At 43.9% G+C, this 20778-nt stretch overlaps 1 long non-coding RNA gene across 1 annotated transcript; it reads left to right on the forward strand.

The window, feature by feature from the left end:
- The first annotated feature begins 18934 nt into the window (after positions 1-18934).
- Positions 18935-20514, forward strand: LOC115538952 (uncharacterized). Its single transcript, XR_003975618.1, has 2 exons — positions 18935-19195; positions 19711-20514. It is a non-coding gene; the product is annotated as an uncharacterized LOC115538952 (long non-coding RNA).
- Positions 20515-20778: the final 264 nt, after the last annotated feature.

The following is a 20778-nucleotide window of genomic DNA, read 5'->3' on the forward strand; positions in this document are numbered from 1 at the left end:
GGGCGCAATAAACGAGGAAATTGTATATCTTCTCATTTGCCAGAGGAATGTTCTTCAAACTCAAGGGAAACCATCAAGGGGCAATCCCTAGTCTATATAGACAATATGGCCAAGAATTATTAATGTGGGCGGGAGTTATATGGAAAAGGAAAATTGTCTTTGGAAAAATTCGCCACAAGGGGGTGCAAAAAAACGACGACATTGTCTATCTCCTATTTGGCCAATGGAATGTTTTGAAAACGCGTTTCAGGCTATAACTCCCACACCGAAGCTCCCACAGTCAAAACCTTTATATCCACATGTTGTTCACGGTAGCGTTTTGAATACTTGCTTCGCGTTGTGCCGGCGAAACGCACATTTCTTGTCCCGTTGTGCCGGCGAAATGCACACTTCTTGGACCCCTGCATAACTGCTTGCAGTTCTAGTTATTAGGGGTCCAAGCCAACAGGTTGGATCCCTATTGTTTTTGTAAGGATTTTTCCTATTATTAGGGGTCCAAGCCAACAGGTTGGATCCCTATTGTTTTTGTAAGGATTTTTATTATACTTCCTTCGTTAGAAGTGGTACTACAGCCCAAACCGTAAATGGTGCACACAAGCCAATTACATGACTAGATCCAGGTCCGTGAGGTGACGGCAGACGACAAAATCCAGACATGCCGGCCACTAGGTGGCGCTATACCAAAGAAAACTTGTTTGGGGCTATAACTCCCACACCGAACCTCCCACAGTCAGAAGAGTTAGACACACAGATTCACTGGAGTCTGCCGCATCTTTTGGCATAGGCCACGCCCATTTGCGTCTAGGAATATTTTTCGCAAAATCGCGAAAACCGCAAAACTGTTTTTTCACTACTCCTCCCACATTTCTCGACCAATCAACACCAAACTTTGCACACGACATCATCAGACGCACACGCAAATAATGCATGAAACACTTTTTTGATGCGACCTTTGACGACGAAACGGTAGTGTTTTGAATATTGGTTTATTAGCTAAATTAGACGTGGAATATCAAAAATCCAATGAAATCCAAAATTAGACATCGGATCGAGTCCACATTTTACACACATGTTGGTGTTAACCTTAACGTCGTTCGATAAAAAAATCGGAAGAATTCGCCATTAGGGGGCGCAATAAACGAGGAAATTGTATATCTTCTACAAAATTTCGCCGCGAAAACGCTACACTGACTCCTGCTACTCCTACCACAGTCAAATCCTTTGTATCCACAGGTTCAGGGTAGCGTTTTGAACACATGCTTCGCGTTGTGCCGGCGAAACGCACATTTCTTGTCGCGTTGTGCCGGCGAAATGCACACTCCTTGGACCCCTGCATAACTGCTTGCAGTTCTAGTTATACTTCCCCCCGTACTTGTGGGACTACAGCCCAAACCGTAAATGGTGCACACGCGCCAATTACATGACTAGAACCAGGTCCGGCACCGCTACTCAGATAACCAAATCCAGACACGCCGGTCACTAGGTGGCGCTATACCAAGGAAAGACGCGTTTGGGGCTATAACTCCCACACCGAACCTCCCAGAGTCCAAAAACTTGTACACACAGATGCACTGGAGTCTGCTGCATCTTTTGGCCTAGGCCACGCCCATTTGCGTCCATAATTTTTTTTCGCAAAATCGCGAAAACCGCTAAACAGTTTTTTCCCTACTCCTCCCACATTTCTTGACCAATCGACACCAAACTTTGCACACAAGATCTTCAGACGCACACGCATAGAATTGATAGACACTTTTTTGATCGGACCTTCGACGACGAAACGGTAGCGTTTTGAATATTGGTTTATGAGCTAAATTAGACGTGGAAAATCAAAAATCCAAAGAAATCCAAAATTAGACATCGGAACGAGTCCAAATTTTACAGATATGTTGGTGCTAACCTTAATGACGTTCGATAAAAATTTCGGAAAATTTCGCCATTAGGGGGCGCAATAAACAAGGAAATTGTATATCTTCTAATTGGCCAAAGGAATGTTCTTCAAACTCAAGGGAAACCATCAAGGGGCAAACCCGAGTCTATATAGAAAATATGGCCAAGAATTATTAATATGGGCGGGAGTTATTTGGCAAAGGAAAATTGTCTTTGGAAAATTTCGCCACAGGGCGGCGCCAAAAAACGACGACATTGTCTATCTCCTATTTGGCCAATGGAATGTTCTGAAAACGCGTTTCAGGCTATAACTCCCACACCGAAGCTCCCACAGTCAAAACCCTTATATCCACATGTTGTTCACGGTAGCGTTTTGAATACTTGCTTCGCGTTGTGCAGGCGAAATGCACATTTCTTATAGCGTTGTGCCGGCGAAATGCACACTTCTTGGACCCCTGCATAACTGCTTGCAGTTCTAGTTATTATTATTTTTCCCCCCTAGAAGTGGGCCCACAGCCCAAACCGTAAATGGTGCCGACACGCCAATTGCATGACTAGATCCAGGTCCCTGAGTTCTACGCAGACGACAAAATCCAGACACGCCGGCCACTAGGTGGCGCTATACCAAGGAAAACGCGTTTGGGGCTATAACTCCCACACCGAACCTCCCACATTCAAAAACTTGTACCCACATATTCACTGGAGTCTGCTGCATCTTTTGGCATAGGCCACGCCCATTTGCGTCCATAATTTTTTTTCGCAAAATCGCGAAAACCGCAAAACTGTATTTTCGCTACTCCTCGCACATTTCTTGACCAATTGACACAAAACTTTGCACACGGCATCTTCAGACGCACACGCAAAGAAATGATAGACAGTTTTTTGATCCGACCTTCGACGACGAAACGGTATCGTTTTGAATATTTGTTTATTAGCTAAATTAGACGTGGAAAATTAAAAAACCAAAAAAATCCAAGATTAGACATCGGATCGAGTCCAAATTCTACACACATGTTGGTGCTAACCTTACTGACGTTCGATAAAAATTTCGGAAAATTTCGCCATTAGGGGGCGCAATAAACGAGGAAATTGTATATCTTCTAATTGGCCAAAGGAATGTTCTTCAAACTCAAGGGAAACCATCAAGGGGCAAACCCGAGTCTACATAGAAAATATGGCCAAGAATTATTAATGTGGGCGGGAGTTATTTGGCAAAGGAAAATTGTCTTTGGAAAATGTCGCCACAGGGCGGCGCCAAAAAACGACGACATTGTCTATCTCCTATTTGGCCAATGGAATGTTTTGAAAACGCGTTTTAGGCTTTAACTCCCACACCGAAGCTCCCACAGTCAAAACCTTTATATCCACATGTTGTTCACGGTAGCGTTTTCAATACTTGCTTCGCGTTGTGCCGGCGAAACGCACATTTCTTGTCGCGTTGTGCCGGCGAAATGCACACTTCTTGGACCCCTGCATAACTGCTTGCAGTTCTAGTTATACTTACCTCCCTAAAAGTGTGCCCACAGCCCAAACCGTAAATGGTGCCGACACGCCAATTGCATGACTAGATCCAGATCCGTGGGGACTACGCAGACGACAAAATCCAGACATGCCGGCCACTAGGTGGCGCTATACCAAGGAATACGCGTTTGGGGCTATAACTCCCACACCGAACCTCCCACAGTCAAAAACTTGTACGCACATATGCACTGGAGTCTGCTGCATCTTTTGGCATAGGCCACGCCCATTTGCGTCTATAATTTTTTTTCGCAAAATCGCAAAAACCGCAAAACTGTTTTTTCCCTACTCCTCCCACATTTCTTGACCAATCGACACCAAACTTTGCACACGGCATCTTCAGACGCACACGCAAAGAAATGATAGACACTTTTTTGATCCGACCCTCGCCGACGAAACGGTAGCGTTTTGAATATTTGTTTATAAGCTAAATTAGACGTGGAACATCAAAAATCCCAAAAATACCAAAATTAGACATCGGATCAAGTCCAAATTTTTGAGACATGTCGATGCTCCACTTAATGGCGTTCGATAAAAAAATCGGAAATTTTCGCCATAAGGGGGCGCAATAAACGAGGAAATTGTATATCTTCTCATTTGCCAGAGGAATGTTCTTCAAACTCAAGGGAAACCATCAAGGGGCAATCCCTAGTCTATATAGACAATATGGCCAAGAATTATTAATGTGGGCGGGAGTTATATGGAAAAGGAAAATTGTCTTTGGAAAAATTCGCCACAAGGGGGTGCAAAAAAACGACGACATTGTCTATCTCCTATTTGGCCAATGGAATGTTTTGAAAACGCGTTTCAGGCTATAACTCCCACACCGAAGCTCCCACAGTCAAAACCTTTATATCCACATGTTGTTCACGGTAGCGTTTTGAATACTTGCTTCGCGTTGTGCCGGCGAAACGCACATTTCTTGTCCCGTTGTGCCGGCGAAATGCACACTTCTTGGACCCCTGCATAACTGCTTGCAGTTCTAGTTATTAGGGGTCCAAGCCAACAGGTTGGATCCCTATTGTTTTTGTAAGGATTTTTCCTATTATTAGGGGTCCAAGCCAACAGGTTGGATCCCTATTGTTTTTGTAAGGATTTTTATTATACTTCCTTCGTTAGAAGTGGTACTACAGCCCAAACCGTAAATGGTGCACACAAGCCAATTACATGACTAGATCCAGGTCCGTGAGGTGACGGCAGACGACAAAATCCAGACATGCCGGCCACTAGGTGGCGCTATACCAAAGAAAACTTGTTTGGGGCTATAACTCCCACACCGAACCTCCCACAGTCAGAAGAGTTAGACACACAGATTCACTGGAGTCTGCCGCATCTTTTGGCATAGGCCACGCCCATTTGCGTCTAGGAATATTTTTCGCAAAATCGCGAAAACCGCAAAACTGTTTTTTCACTACTCCTCCCACATTTCTCGACCAATCAACACCAAACTTTGCACACGACATCATCAGACGCACACGCAAATAATGCATGAAACACTTTTTTGATGCGACCTTTGACGACGAAACGGTAGTGTTTTGAATATTGGTTTATTAGCTAAATTAGACGTGGAATATCAAAAATCCAATGAAATCCAAAATTAGACATCGGATCGAGTCCACATTTTACACACATGTTGGTGTTAACCTTAACGTCGTTCGATAAAAAAATCGGAAGAATTCGCCATTAGGGGGCGCAATAAACGAGGAAATTGTATATCTTCTACAAAATTTCGCCGCGAAAACGCTACACTGACTCCTGCTACTCCTACCACAGTCAAATCCTTTGTATCCACAGGTTCAGGGTAGCGTTTTGAACACATGCTTCGCGTTGTGCCGGCGAAACGCACATTTCTTGTCGCGTTGTGCCGGCGAAATGCACACTCCTTGGACCCCTGCATAACTGCTTGCAGTTCTAGTTATACTTCCCCCCGTACTTGTGGGACTACAGCCCAAACCGTAAATGGTGCACACGCGCCAATTACATGACTAGAACCAGGTCCGGCACCGCTACTCAGATAACCAAATCCAGACACGCCGGTCACTAGGTGGCGCTATACCAAGGAAAGACGCGTTTGGGGCTATAACTCCCACACCGAACCTCCCACAGTCGAAAACTTGTACACACATATGCACTGGAGTCTGTTGCATCTTTTGGCCTAGGCCACGCCCATTTGCGTCCATAATTTTTTTTTCGCAAAATCGCGAAAACCGCTAAACTGTTTTTTCGCTACTCCTCACACATTTCTTGACCGATCGACACCAAACTTTGCACACTACATCTTCAGACGCACACGCAAAGAAATGATAGACAGTTTTTTGATCCGACCTTCGACGACGAAACGGTATCGTTTTGAATATTGGTTTATTAGCTAAATTAGACGTGAAAAATCAAAAATCCAAAGAAATCCAGAATTATACATCGGATCGAGTCCAAATTTTAGAGACATGTCGGTGCTAACCTTAATTACGTTCCAAAAAAAAATCGGAAAATTTCGCCATTAGGGGGCGCAATAAACGAGGAAATTGTATATCTTCTACAAAATTTCGCCGCGAAAACGCTACACTGACTTCTCGCTACTCCTACCACAGTCAAATCCTTTGTATCCACAGGTTCAGGGTAGCGTTTTGAACACATGCTTCGCGTTGTGCCGGCGAAATGCACATTTCTTGTCGCGTTGTGCCGGCGAAATGCACACTTCTTGTTAGGGGTCCAAGCCAACAGGTTGGATCCCTATTGTTTTTGTAAGGATTTTTATTAGGGGTCCAAGCCAACAGGTTGGATCCCTATTGTTTTTGTAGTGTTTATTATTAGGGGTCCAAGCCAACAGGTTGGATCCCTATTGTTTTTGTAGTGTTTATTATTATACTCTCAAAAATCCCAAAAATACCAAAATTAGACATCGGATCAAGTCCAAATTTTTGACACATGTCGATGCTCCCCTTAATGGCGTTCAATAAAAAATTCGGAAATTTTCGCCATAAGGGGGCGCAATAAACGAGGAAATTGTATATCTTCTAATTTGCCAGAAAAATGTTCTTCAAACTCGGGGGAAACCATCAAGTGGCGATCCCGAGTCTATATAGAAAATATGGCCAAGAATTATTAATGTGGGCGGGAGTTATTTGGCAAAGGAAAATTGTCTTTGGAAAATGTCGCCACAGGGCGGCGCCAAAAAACAACGACATTGTCTATCTCCTATTTGGCCAATGGAACGTTCTGATAACGCGTTTTAGGCTATAACTCCCACACCGAAGCTCCCACAGTCAAAACCTTTATATCCACATGTTGTTCACGGTAGCGTTTTGAATACTTGCTTCGCGTTGTGCCGGCGAAATGCACACTTCTTGGACCCCTGCATAATTATTATACTTCCCGCGCTAAAAGTGGGCCCACAGCCCAAACCGTTAATGGTGCCGACACGCCAATTGCATGACTTGATCCAGGTCCGGCACCGCTACTCAGATAACCAAATCCAGACGCGCCGGTCACTAGGTGGCGCTATACCAAGGACAGACGCGTTTGGGGCTATAACTCCCACACCGAATCTCCCACATTCAAAAACTTGTACGCACAGATTCACTGGAGTCTGCTGCATCTTTTGGCATAGGCCACGCCCATTTGCGTCCATAATTTTTTTTCGCAAAATCACGAAAACCGCAAAACTGCTTTTTCCATACTCCTCCCACATTTCTTGACCATTCGACACCAAACTTTGCACACGACATCTTCAGACGCACGCGCAAAGAATGCATCAAACACTTTTTTGATGCGACCTTTGACGACGAAACGGTAGCGTTTTGAATATTGGTTTATTAGCTAAATTAGACGTGGAATATCAAAAATCCAAAGAAATCCAAAATTAGACATCGGATCGAGTCCAAATTTTACAAACATGTTGGTGTTAACCTTAATGTCGTTCGATAAAAATTTTGGAAAAATTCGCCATTAGGGGGCTTAATAAACGAGGAAATTGTATATCTTCTACAAAATTTCGCCGCGAAAACGCTACACTGACTTCTCGCTACTCCTACCACAGTCAAATCCTTTGTATCCACAGGTTCAGGGTAGCGTTTTGAACACATGCTTCACGTTGTGCCGGCAAAACGCACATTTCTTGTTATTCTTACCCCCCTAAAAGTGGGACCACAGCCCAAACCGTAAATGGTGCCGACACGCAAATTGCATGACTAGGTCCAGATCTGTTCGGACTAAGCAGACGACCAAATCCAGACATGCCGGCCACTAGGTGGCGCTATACCAAGGAATACGCGTTTGGGGCTATAACTCCCACACCGAACCTCCCACAGTCAAAACCTTTATATCCACATGTTGTTCACGGTAGCGTTTTGAATACTTGCTTCGCGTTGTGCCGGCGAAATGCACACTTCTTGGACCCCTGCATAACTGCTTGCAGTTCTAGTTAGGGGTCCAAGCCAACAGGTTGGATCCCTATTGTTTTTGTAAGGATTTTTAGGGGTCCAAGCCAACAGGTTGGATCCCTATTGTCTTTGTAAGGATTTTTCCTATTATACTTCCCCCCGTACTTGTGGGACCACAGCCCAAACCGTAAATGGTGCGGACATGCCAATAGCATGACTGGATCCAGGTCCGGCACCGCTACTCAGATAACAAAATCCAGACACGCCGGTCACTAGGTGGCGCTATACCAAGGAATACGCGTTTGGAGCTATAACTCCCACACCGAACCTCCCAGAGTCCAAAAACTTGTACACACAGATGCACTGGAGTCTGCTGCATCTTTTGGCCTAGGCCACGCCCATTTGCGTCTAGAATTTTTTTTCGCAAAATCGCGAAAACCGCAAAACTGTTTTTTCCCTACTCCTCCCACATTTCTTGACCAATCGACACCAAACTTTGCACACGGCATCTTCAGACGCACATGCAAAGAAGTGGTAGACAGTTTTTTGATCCAACCTTCGACGACGAAACGGTAGAGTTTTGAATATTTGTTTATTAGCTAAATTAGACGTGGAAAATTAAAAATCCAAAAAAATCCAAAATTAGACATCGGATCGAGTCCAAATTCTACACAAATGTTGGTGTTAACCTTAATGTCGTTCGATAAAAATTTCGGAAAATTTCGCCATTAGGGGGCGCAATAAACGAGGAAATTGTATATCTTCTACAAAATTTAGCCGCGAAAACGCTACACTGACTTCTCGCTACTCCTACCACAGTCAAATCCTTTGTATCCACAGGTTCAGGGTAGCGTTTTGATCACATGCTTCGCGTTGTGCCGGCGAAATGCACATTTCTTGTCGCGTTGTGCCGGCGAAATGCACACTTCTTGGACCCCTGCATAACTGCTTGCAGTTCTAGTTCTTATTAGGGGTCCAAGCCAACAGGTTGGATCCCTATTGTTTTTGTAAGGATTATTATACTACCTCCCCGTGAAAGTGGAACTACAGCCCAAACCGTAAATGGTGCACACGCGCCAATTGCATGACTAGATCCAGAATCGGCACCGCTACTCAGATAACAAAATCCAGGCACGCCGGTCCCTAGGTGGCGCTATACCAAGGAATACGCGTTTGGGGCTATAACTCCCACATCGAACCTCCCACAGTCCAAAAACTTGTACACACAGATGCACTGGAGTCTGCTGCATCTTTTGGCATAGGCCACGCCCATTTGCGTCTAGAATTTTTTTTCGCAAAATCGCGAAAACCGCAAAACTGTTTTTTCGCTACTCCTCCCACATTTCTCGACCAATTGACACCAAACTTTGCACACGGCATCTTCAGACGCACACGCAAAGAAATGGTAGACAGTTTTTTGATCCAACCTTCGACGACGAAACGGTAGAGTTTTGAATATTTGTTTATTAGCTAAATTAGACGTGGAAAATTAAAAATCCAAAAAAATCCAAAATTAGACATCGGATCGAGTCCAAATTCTACACACATGTTGGTGCTAACCTTAATGACGTTCGATAAAAATTTCGGAATATTTCGCCATTAGGGGGCGCAATAAACGAGGAAATTGTATATCGTCTACAAAATGTCGCCGCGAAAACGCTACACTGACTTCTCGCTACTCCTACAACAGTCAAATCCTTTGTATCCACAGGTTCAGGGTAGCGTTTTGAACACATGCTTCGCGTTGTGCCGGCGAAACGCACATTTCTTGTCGCGTTGTGCCGGCGAAATGCACACTTCTTGGACCCCTGCATAACTGCTTGCAGTTCTAGTTATTATTATTATTATTATTCCCGGCTAGAAGTGGTACCACAGCCCAGACCGTAAATGGTGCCGACACGCCAATTGCATGACTAGATCCAGGTCCGTGAGGTGACGGGAGACGACAAAATCCAGACACGCCGGCCACTAGGTGGCGCTATACCAAGGGAAAAGGCGTTTGGGGCTATAACTCCCACACCGAACCTCCCACAGTCAAAAACTTGTACGCACATATTCACTGGAGTCTGCTGCATCTTTTGGCATAGGCCACGCCCATTTGCGTCTATAATTTTTTTTCGCAAAATCGCGAAAACCGCAAAACTGTTTTTTCGCTACTCCTCCCACATTTCTTGACCAATCAACACCAAACTTTGCACACGGCATCTTCAGACGCACACGCAAAGAAATGATAGACACTTTTTTGATCCGACCCTCGCCGACGAAACGGTAGCGTTTTGAATATTTGTTTATTAGCTAAATTAGACGTGGAAAATTAAAAATCCAAAAAAATCCAAAATTAGACATCGGATCGAGTCCAAATTCTACACACATGTTGGTGCTAACCTTATTGACGTTCGATAAAAATGTCGGAAAATTTCGCCTTTAGGGGGCGCAATAAACGAGGAAATTGTATATCTTCTAATTGGCCAAAGGAATGTTCTTCAAACTCAAGGGAAACCATCAAGGGGCAAACCCGAGTCTATATAGAAAATTTGGCCAAGAATTATTAATGTGGGCGGGAGTTATTTGGCAAAGGAAAATTGTCTTTGGAAAATGTCGCCACAGGGCGGCGCCAAAAAACGACGACATTGTCTATCTCCTATTTGGCCAATGGAATGTTCTGAAAACGCGTTTTAGGCTATAACTCCCACACCGAAGCTCCCACAGTCAAAACCTTTATATCCACATGTTGTTCACGGTAGCGTTTTGAATACTTGCTTCGCGTTGTGCCGGCGAAATGCACATTTCTTGTCGCGTTGTGCCGGCGAAATGCACACTTCTTGGACCCCTGCATAACTGCTTGCAGTTCTAGTTATTATTCCAGCACCTAAAAGTGTGCCCACAGCCCAAACCGTAAATGGTGCCGACACGCCAATTGCATGACTAGATCCAGGTCCCTGAGTTCTAGGCAGACGACAAAATCCAGACACGCCGGCCACTAGGTGGCGCTATACCAAGGAAAGACGCGTTTGGGGCTATAACTCCCACACCGAACATCCCACAGTCAAAAACTTGTACACACAGATGCACTGGAGTCTGCTGCATCTTTTGGTCTAGGCCACGCCCATTTGCGTCTGGAATTTTTTTTCGCAAAATCGCGAAAACCGCAAAACTGTTTTTTCGCTACTCCTCCCACATTTCTCGACCAATTGACACCAAACTTTGCACACGGCATCTTCAGACGCACACGCAAAGAAATGGCAGACAGTTTTTTGATCCAACCTTCGACGACGAAACGGTAGCGTTTTGAATATTGGTTTATGAGCTAAATAAACCAATATTCAATAAAGATTTCGGAATATTTCGCCATTAGGGGGCGCAATAAACGAGGAAATTGTATATCTTCTAATTGGCCAAAGGAATGTTCTTCAAACTCAAGGGAAACCATCAAGGGGCAAACCCGAGTCTATGTAGAAAATATGGCCAAGAATTATTAATGTGGGCGGGAGTTATTTGGCAAAGGAAAATGGTCTTTGTAAAATTTCGCCACAGGGCGGCGCCAAAAAACGAGGACATTGTCTATCTCCTATTTGGCCAATGGAATGTTCTGAAAACGCGTTTTAGGCTATAACTCCCACACCGACGCTCCCACAGTCAAAACCTTTATATCCACATGTTGTTCACGGTAGCGTTTTGAATACTTGCTTCGCGTTGTGCCGGCGAAACGCACATTTCTTGTCGCGTTGTGCCGGCGAAATGCACACTTCTTGGACCCCTGCATAACTGCTTGCAGTTCTAGTTAGGGGTCCAAGCCAACAGGTTGGATCCCTATTGTTTTGGTAAGGATTTTTCCTATTATACTTCCCCCCGTACTTGTGGGACCACAGACCAAACCGTAAATGGTGCCGACACGCCAATTGCATGACTAGATCCAGGTCCGGCACCGCTACTCAGATAACAAAATCCAGACACGCCGGCCACTAGGTGGCGCTATACCAAGGAAAGACGCGTTTGGGGCTATAACTCCCACACCGAACCTCCCACATTCAAAACCTTGTACACACATATTCACTGGAGTCTGCTGCATCTTTTGGCATAGGCCACGCCCATTTGCGTCTATAATTTTTTTTCGCAAAATCGCGAAAACCGCAAAACTGTTTTTTCCCTACTCCTCCCACATTTCTTGACCAATCGACACCAAACTTTGCACACGGCATCTTCAGACGCACAAGCATAGAATTGATAGACACTTTTTTGATCGGACCTTCGACGACGAAACGGTAGCGTTTTGAATATTGGTTTATGAGCTAAATTAGACGTGGAAAATCAAAAATCCAAAGAAATCCAAAATTAGACATCGGAACGAGTCCAAATTTCACAGACATGTTGGTGCTAACCTTAATGACGTTCGATAAAAATTTCGGAAAATTTCGCCATTAGGGGGCGCAATAAACGAGGAAATTGTATATCTTCTAATTGGCCAAAGGAATGTTCTTCAAACTAAAGGGAAACCATCAAGGGGCAAACCCGAGTCTATATAGAAAATATGGCCAACAATTATTAATATGGGCGGGAGTTATTTGGCAAAGGAAAATTGTCTTTGGAAAATTTCGCCACAGGGCGGCGCCAAAAAACGACGACATTGTCTATCTCCTATTTGGCCAATGGAATGTTCTGAAAACGAGTTTTAGGCTATAACTCCCACACCGAAGCTCCCACAGTCAAAACCTTTATATCCACATGTTGTTCACGGTAGTGTTTTGAATACTTGCTTCGCGTTGTGCCGGCGAAATGCCCATTTCTTGTCGCGTTGTGCCGGCGAAATGCACACTTCTTGGACCCCTGCATAACTGCTTGCAGTTCTAGTTAGGGGTCCAAGCCAACAGGTTGGATCCCTATTGTTTTGGTAAGGATTTTTCCTATTATACTTCCCCCCGTACTTGTGGGACCACAGACCAAACCGTAAATGGTGCCGACACGCCAATTGCATGACTAGATCCAGGTCCGGCACCGCTACTCAGATAACAAAATCCAGACACGCCGGCCACTAGGTGGCGCTATACCAAGGAAAGACGCGTTTGGGGCTATAACTCCCACACCGAACCTCCCACATTCAAAACCTTGTACACACATATTCACTGGAGTCTGCTGCATCTTTTGGCATAGGCCACGCCCATTTGCGTCTATAATTTTTTTTCGCAAAATCGCGAAAACCGCAAAACTGTTTTTTCCCTACTCCTCCAACATTTCTTCACCAATCGACACCAAACTTTGCACACAACATCTTCAGACGCACACGCAAAGAAATGATAGACAGTTTTTTGATCCGACCTTCGACGACGAAACGGTATCGTTTTGAATATTTGTTTATTAGCTACGTTTTACGTTGAAAATCAAAAATCCAGAAAAATACCAAAATTAGACATCGGATCAAGTCCAAATTTTACACACATGTCGGTGTTACCCTTAGTGACGTTCGAAAAAGATTTCGGAAAGTTTCGCCATTAGGGGGCGCAATAAAAGAGGAAATTGTATGTCTCCTACAAAATTTCGCCGCAAAAACGCCACACTGACTTCTCGCTACTCCTACCACAGTCAAATCCTTTGTATCCACAGGTTCAGGGTAGCGTTTTGAACACATGATTCGCGTTGTGCCGGCGTAACGCACATTTCTTGTCACGTTGTGCCGGCGAAATGCACACTTCTTGGACCCCTGCATAACTGCTTGCAGTTCTAGTTATTATTATTATTATTATTATTCTTCCCCCCGTACTTGTGGGACTACAGCCCAAACCGTAAATGGTGCACACGCGCCAATTGCATGACTAGATCCAGGTCCGGCACCGCTACTCAGATAACCAAATCCAGACACGCCGGCCACTAGGTGGCGCTATACCAAGGACAGACGCGTTTGGGGCTATAACTCCCACACCGAATCTCCCACATTCAAAAACTTGTACGCACAGATTCACTGGAGTCTGCTGCATCTTTTGGCATAGGCCACGCCCATTTGCGTCTATAATTTTTTTTCGCAAAATCGCGAAAACCGCAAAACTGCTTTTTCCCTACTCCTCCCACATTTCTTGACCAATCGACACCAAACTTTGCACACGACATCCTCAGACGCACGCGCAAAGAATGCGGAAAACACTTTTTTGATGCGACCTTTGACGACGAAACGGTAGCGTTTTGAATATTGGTTTATTAGCTAAATTAGACGTGGAATATCAAAAATCCAAAGAAATCCAAAATTAGACATCGGAACGAGTCCAAATTTTACACACATGTTGGAGCTAACCTTACTGTCGTTCGACAAAAATTTCGGAAAAATTCGCCATTAGGGGGCGCCATAAACAAGGAAATTGTTTATCTTCTACAAAATTTCGCCGCGAAAACGCTACACTGACTTCTCGCTACTCCTACCACAGTCAAATCCTTTGTATCCACAGGTTCAGGGTAGCGTTTTGAACACATGCTTCGCTTTGTGCCGGCGAAACGCACATTTCTTGTCGCGTTGTGCCGGCGAAATGCACACTTCTTGGACCCCTGCATAACTGCTTGCAGTTCTAGTTAGGGGTCCAAGCCAACAGGTTGGATCCCTATTGTTTTTGTAAGGATTATTATACTACCTCCCCGTGAAAGTGGAACTACAGCCCAAACCGTAAATGGTGCACACGCGCCAATTGCATGACTAGATCCAGAATCGGCACCGCTCCTCAGATAACAAAATCCAGGCACGCCGGTCCCTAGGTGGCGCTATACCAAGGAATACGCGTTTGGGGCTATAACTCCCACATCGAACCTCCCACAGTCCAAAAACTTGTACACACAGATGCACTGGAGTCTGCTGCATCTTTTGGCATAGGCCACGCCCATTTGCGTCTACAATTTTTTTTCGCAAAATCGCGAAAACCGCAAAACTGTTTTTTCGCTACTCCTCCCACATTTCTCGACCAATTGACACCAAACTTTGCACACGGCATCTTCAGACGCACACGCAAAGAAATGGTAGACAGTTTTTTGATCCAACCTTCGACGACGAAACGGTAGAGTTTTGAATATTTGTTTATTAGCTAAATTAGACGTGGAAAATTAAAAATCCAAAAAAATCCAAAATTAGACATCGGATCGAGTCCAAATTCTACACACATGTTGGTGCTAACCTTAATGACGTTCGATAAAAAATTCGGAATATTTCGCCATTAGGGGGCGCTATAAACGAGGAAATTGTATATCGTCTACAAAATGTCGCCGCGAAAACGCTACACTGACTTCTCGCTACTCCTACAACAGTCAAATCCTTTGTATCCACAGGTTCAGGGTAGCGTTTTGAACACATGCTTCGCGTTGTGCCGGCGAAACGCACATTTCTTGTCGCGTTGTGCCGGCGAAATGCACACTTCTTGGACCCCTGCATAACTGCTTGCAGTTCTAGTTATACTTACCCCCCTAAAAGTGGTACCACAGCCCAAACCATAAATGGTGCCCACACGCCGATTACATGACTAGATCCAGATCTCTTCGGACTACGCAGACGACAAAATCCAGACACGCCGGTCCCTAGGTGGCGCTATACCAAGGAATACGCGTTTGGGGCTATAACTCCCACATCGAACCTCCCACAGTCCAAAAACTTGTACACACAGATGCACTGGAGTCTGCTGCATCTTTTGGCATAGGCCACGCCCATTTGCGTCTAGAATTTTTTTTCGCAAAATCGCGAAAACCGCAATACTGTATTTTCCCTACTCCTCCCACATTTCTTGACCAATCGACACCAAACTTTGCACACGGCATCTTCAGACGCACACGCATAGAATTGATAGACACTTTTTTGATCGGACCTTCGACGACGAAACGGTAGAGTTTTGAATATTTGTTTATTAGCTAAATTAGACGTGGAAAATCAAAAATCAAAAAAAATCCAAAATTAGATATCGGATCGAGTCCAAATTCTACATGCATGTTGGTGCTAACCTTAATGACGTTCGATAAAAATTTCGGAAAATTTCGCCGTTAGGGGGCGCAATAAACGAGGAAATTGTATATCTTCTAATTGGCCAAAGGAATGTTCTTCAAACTCAAGGGAAACCATCAAGGGGCAATCCCTAGTCTATATAGACAATATGGCCAAGAATTATTAATGTGGGCGGGAGTTATTTGGAAAAGGAAAATTGTCTTTGGAAAAATTCGCCACAAGGGGGTGCAAAAAAACGACGACATTGTCTATCTCCTATTTGGCCAATGGAATGTTCTGAAAACGCGTTTCAGGCTATAACTCCCACACCGAAGCTCCCACAGTCAAAACCCTTATATCCACATGTTGTTCACGGTAGCGTTTTCAATACTTGCTTCGCGTTGTGCCGGCGAAATGCACATTTCTTGTCGCGTTGTGCCGGCGAAATGCACACTTCTTGGACCCCTGCATAACTGCTTGCAGTTCTAGTTATTATTATATTATTATATATTTTTAGGGATAAAATAAGAGCGATATCACTCTTATTTTATCCCCAAAAACGCAGCTGATCGGACGGATCACATTTATGGATTTTAAAAACTGATTATTCTTTTTTTTTCAAAATGCATTCGGCTGAGAAGGGAGACTAGCGATGCTCACGGGTTGGAATGAAAGGGAGAAAAGGGGACAGAGTTGCCTGTGGAAGCGATGTCTGAGATGCAGAGACAGCTTCACGCTACCAGTGTCTGTCTCGGTGTCAGTGGCGGCGCCAGAAATAATTTGTTGCAGTTGCTTAACAGTTGCTGTATGAATTCAAGAGGTTGCTGGTCAAAAAAAAAAACCTTGATCAAAACACCTGAATTTGGCAGAGGCACGGCCGGGAAGACATTTTCGGCACGGGTTGGGGTGGTTGCGGTCCCGTACGAGGCAAGTTTACAGTACCGTAACAACACAGACTAATCGCACCACTGTGATTGAGTGTGATCGTATCATTTGACAGTTCAACGTGCGCTATCTTTCTCCCTCTCCCTCACACACGCACAGATATAAAGACGTAAAGACATAGAACAATATAGAGGAAGATCTTTAAGAAGGACAACATGAAAATAGCCCAGCGGCATGTACACATTCACTGCTAGTCCAGGTGGCACTGCGGCCACACGACATATAACAAACAACATAGTTCTCTCAATCAACAGCCCGTCAGCAGTCCCCCAACTACAAGGTTAGCTGTCCTGTCAATAGTGGTGAATTGCACATCTCAGACCCACCGTCGCCACGGTACATTCCAAAGCATTCACATTAGTTGCGCGATACGTCTCAAATGTAGGCCTATGTGGAACATTAATACAATAGTTGCTATTATGGTTGATACTATTATACTTCATAATACTTCAATTAAGGGCGGATCATACCAGGCTACGATAAACCCATCCTTTGGCATGAGCCAAACCTAGAATCTAGTTCTACTTCAAAACAAAATCACATGGGCCCCAAGTCAATATGCTGCGACGGGCAAACTTAATAACCAAACGGCCTACCTTAAATCGATGTCTTGATCACAGGACGTCTTGCAATATTCCACTTTAATCCATACGGTTTAACACACCAACATTGCTAGCAAGCATGTGCTAACATTGTATTGCTAATTCAGAACTGTGTAGGCTACAATATTTTCTTCCGTTTCTTGACCTCAGCATAACCCCCCTCCGAACAACTGCCAAGTCCAACACAAGTCTGGCTATTAACGAGCCCATCCTCAGCCTCGCCATCGCGAGTCGTGTTTGAACTTGATTTCTTTCGAAATAGTAAAAACTTGTCCATATTTTTTAAGCGCCAACGAGCCGGCAACGAACATCTCTGACTGATAATCTCGCCGCGAGATGTCCGCATATTTGAAATGTTATTTATTTTTCGTAAGACTATGCTATTAATGAAATTATTGTTTCATGTACATTAAATAATAATTAATTAATATTGTACATATTGCTTGGGATAGTTTGTGTTAATTGTGTGTATGTTTTTTTTTTTAATCTGTTCATGTCGCTTACAGAGTGTGTGCATGCCCAACGCTCGGGAACTGGGCACGGTGAGGGGGAGGGGAGGAGAGGAGAGTCCCAGGCTGACTCGCGTTGATTTGAACGACAGTCCAGTCACGGCCCTGAAATGTTGACGCTACTCACTGATTATGCACTTAATCTGGTGATTCATATGACAGGAATGGTCGGTATGGTGACGGGTACCGCATTCGGCCATAGGTTTAGTTGAACTTATTTAATACCATTTTACGGAAAATGGCATTATTTCAAATATGTTGTTTGTGTTTGACAAAAAATCAGGGGTTGCTCTGGGGTTTCTGAGTAATTGCTTGGAGTTGCTATAGCAACGGCAAGCAACCGTTTGGCGCCGCCCCTGCTCGGTGTGGAATGAGAGCTCGTGGCATACTGCCCGAGAATGCAGTATCGCTCCGCCCTCCTCCCATTGACTCAGATGTTAAAAAAAAATAGTATTTTAGAAGTAGAATATCTTAAAAACTGTAAAATATTTAAAAAATCTGAAAAGAAGCGCCCGATTACAAGCTATTCTGAACATTTTAAAACCTATAACCAAATTCAAACTATTTGGTAATAGGTTATTTTGGTCACCAAATAGGTGTGTCTACAATCCAGTATCGCTCCAAGGCGTACGTTTGTCCACATCGCAAGGCGTGTTCAGGGACCTTTGCTCGAGCAAAGCTCGAGCAAAGGTGAACACGCCTTGCGATGTGGACAAACGTATCTATTTTACGCCTTCAATCAATCAATAAACTTTAATGTCATTGCACATGTTACAGAGCAACGAAAAAGACCAGTTACATTCCGTCCAAGAAACATAAAAGACAGTTTGGGGAGACAGGACGGAGAGACTGTCTGGCGCTTGTTTGACAAGAAACATGCTGCCCGCGTTAGAAAAGAAAATAAAAAGCTAAACTGGAGGGTATGAGGGAAAAAAAAGTGAATACCTAAACAACGCTCCTCTAAGGGGGGGCACAGTGTAGGGATTAGCAAAAAACACCTCAGCACATATAAGCAACATATCAAAAACATCACTAACACATGTGGGACGGGGGAAGGGTATCGGGGAGGGGAGGTGTCACAGCTCATTGCGCATCGCATCACTCACGGCATACTGTAGCCTACTTTAACGAGGGACGGTAGGGGGAGGAGACAGTGTGCCGGTTGGTATAAGAAAAAAGGGGAAACTAAGTATCAGTCAAAAACGGGTTCCTGTCGTTGCGTGCCGAGGAGCAACTCAGCTTCCAATTCCTGTGAACCGAAAGATATGAATGCGCTTCAACATTACAACGTCCAGCCTTTTTAACAGTTCCGAACACTCACGAAGACAACCCGCTGAGCGACTGGACCTAAGGGGGACAAGCTGGCAGGTGGAACATTCCTACGACGTTGGAGAAGCATAGATCTGCCTCTTGATTGTATGTATCTGCACTTGAACAATTGATAAGGATCTATAATTGTTTAACTACACAAAAGGATGAAATATAAAAAATTGCACAGTTTAAATAAGAAAGATTAAGAGACAAAAATCCAAATCGAAAATAAAAATTATCACATATTTAAAGTGCTTCTTTAATTCATGATTTATTACAGTAGGGAGTAGGCCTATAACATAGCATCTATCAGGTCCTGTTTTCTGGATCACTCTTTTCTTTACCAGCCTTAAGAACTCCTGCTTCCCTCTACTGAGTCTTCAGGATGTCCTCCGTTTTAAAAATATAAATAATCTAGATACATTTAAGAATTGGTATGATTCCTACATATTTGGGTGAGTTCATTCAAATGAAAATATGTTCAGATATGTTCGACGTTTTGAGGAAAAGTATCCATCAATGCAAATGAAAAAAGATATAGGTTAGTTTCATAAACTCACCTCTTTCATGCTCTCACGTTTAGGCTTATCTCTGGCTTAATTTCAGTATTCCCTCCACAGTGAATGCTGATTTATTGACAAGTACATCGAGCGAGGATTCAACCCACCCAACATGTTGTCCAGTTATGGAATGCTATTGGGGACTAAACCATCTGGGAAAGTACGGCTCGATTCGACCAAATGGACCACGTCAAAAAGAACGCGTTGGCGGGACCCACATTTAACGTCTTCAGACGTTCCAATCTTAATGCAACGAGTGGACAAAATATAGGCCTAGTGCTTTCATGGACGATCGTTAACTAGAATGAACTAGGTAGAGCCTAAATGTACTTCAAACGAAACTATAGCTTTGGTTTATATTGTTTATGTTGTTTAGGTTTTTCAGTAACCAAAACGGCAGTGGTTTGTTTTTAGTCACTAACTCTGAACCTAACTAAGCACCTTGTGCAAATAGAACACTGATAATAATCTGTAACTATGTGTATCTCGCATGTCTGATCTTTTACCCACCGCTAAACTGCGACTCTGCCGGAGCAAATGTTCCAGGATGTTCCCCCAGACTCCACGTAGTACTGAATGATGTTAACGTTCAAGCCCGTGACTCTGTCATATCCTTGTGAGGTAATTTGCACGTTGACTCATGCCCTCGATAAAGAACCAGGAGCAGGGCTGGCCCCTAGTGGACATGACCAGTCCACCAGTGAATTAACAAGCTAGGGCCTAAATTGAGTTTTGATTGGATGACGTTTCAACTGTCAACAAACGTAAATGTGGTAAAATGCAATACAGAAATATGACTTTTTTAATTTCCTTTAATGTTCCAACATGTTTTTTCTGAGATGTCAAATAAATGACAAAGTTTTACAAATCAATTTTCATTCTGTTATTTTTGCAACTCTTGGTATCAGTACCCAGTGTTGCTTGGGTTGCTAATTGGCCATTTTAGTATTTTATGATGCGCTACAATAAGCTGAGAATTAAACATAGTCCTTGAAGGCGAAATTAACTCAAATACGTGTTGTCTTATTTTCTCTCTTATGAGCTTCAGTTCCCAGTGTTACTTGGGGGGCTAATCCTGCCTTGCCCCTGTGCAAGTGCCCGCACAAATGGTCTAATGGTGAGAATAAG

The sequence above is a fragment of the Gadus morhua genome, unplaced genomic scaffold, assembly GCF_902167405.1.
Source record: "Gadus morhua unplaced genomic scaffold, gadMor3.0, whole genome shotgun sequence".
Lineage (NCBI taxonomy): Eukaryota > Metazoa > Chordata > Actinopteri > Gadiformes > Gadidae > Gadus > Gadus morhua.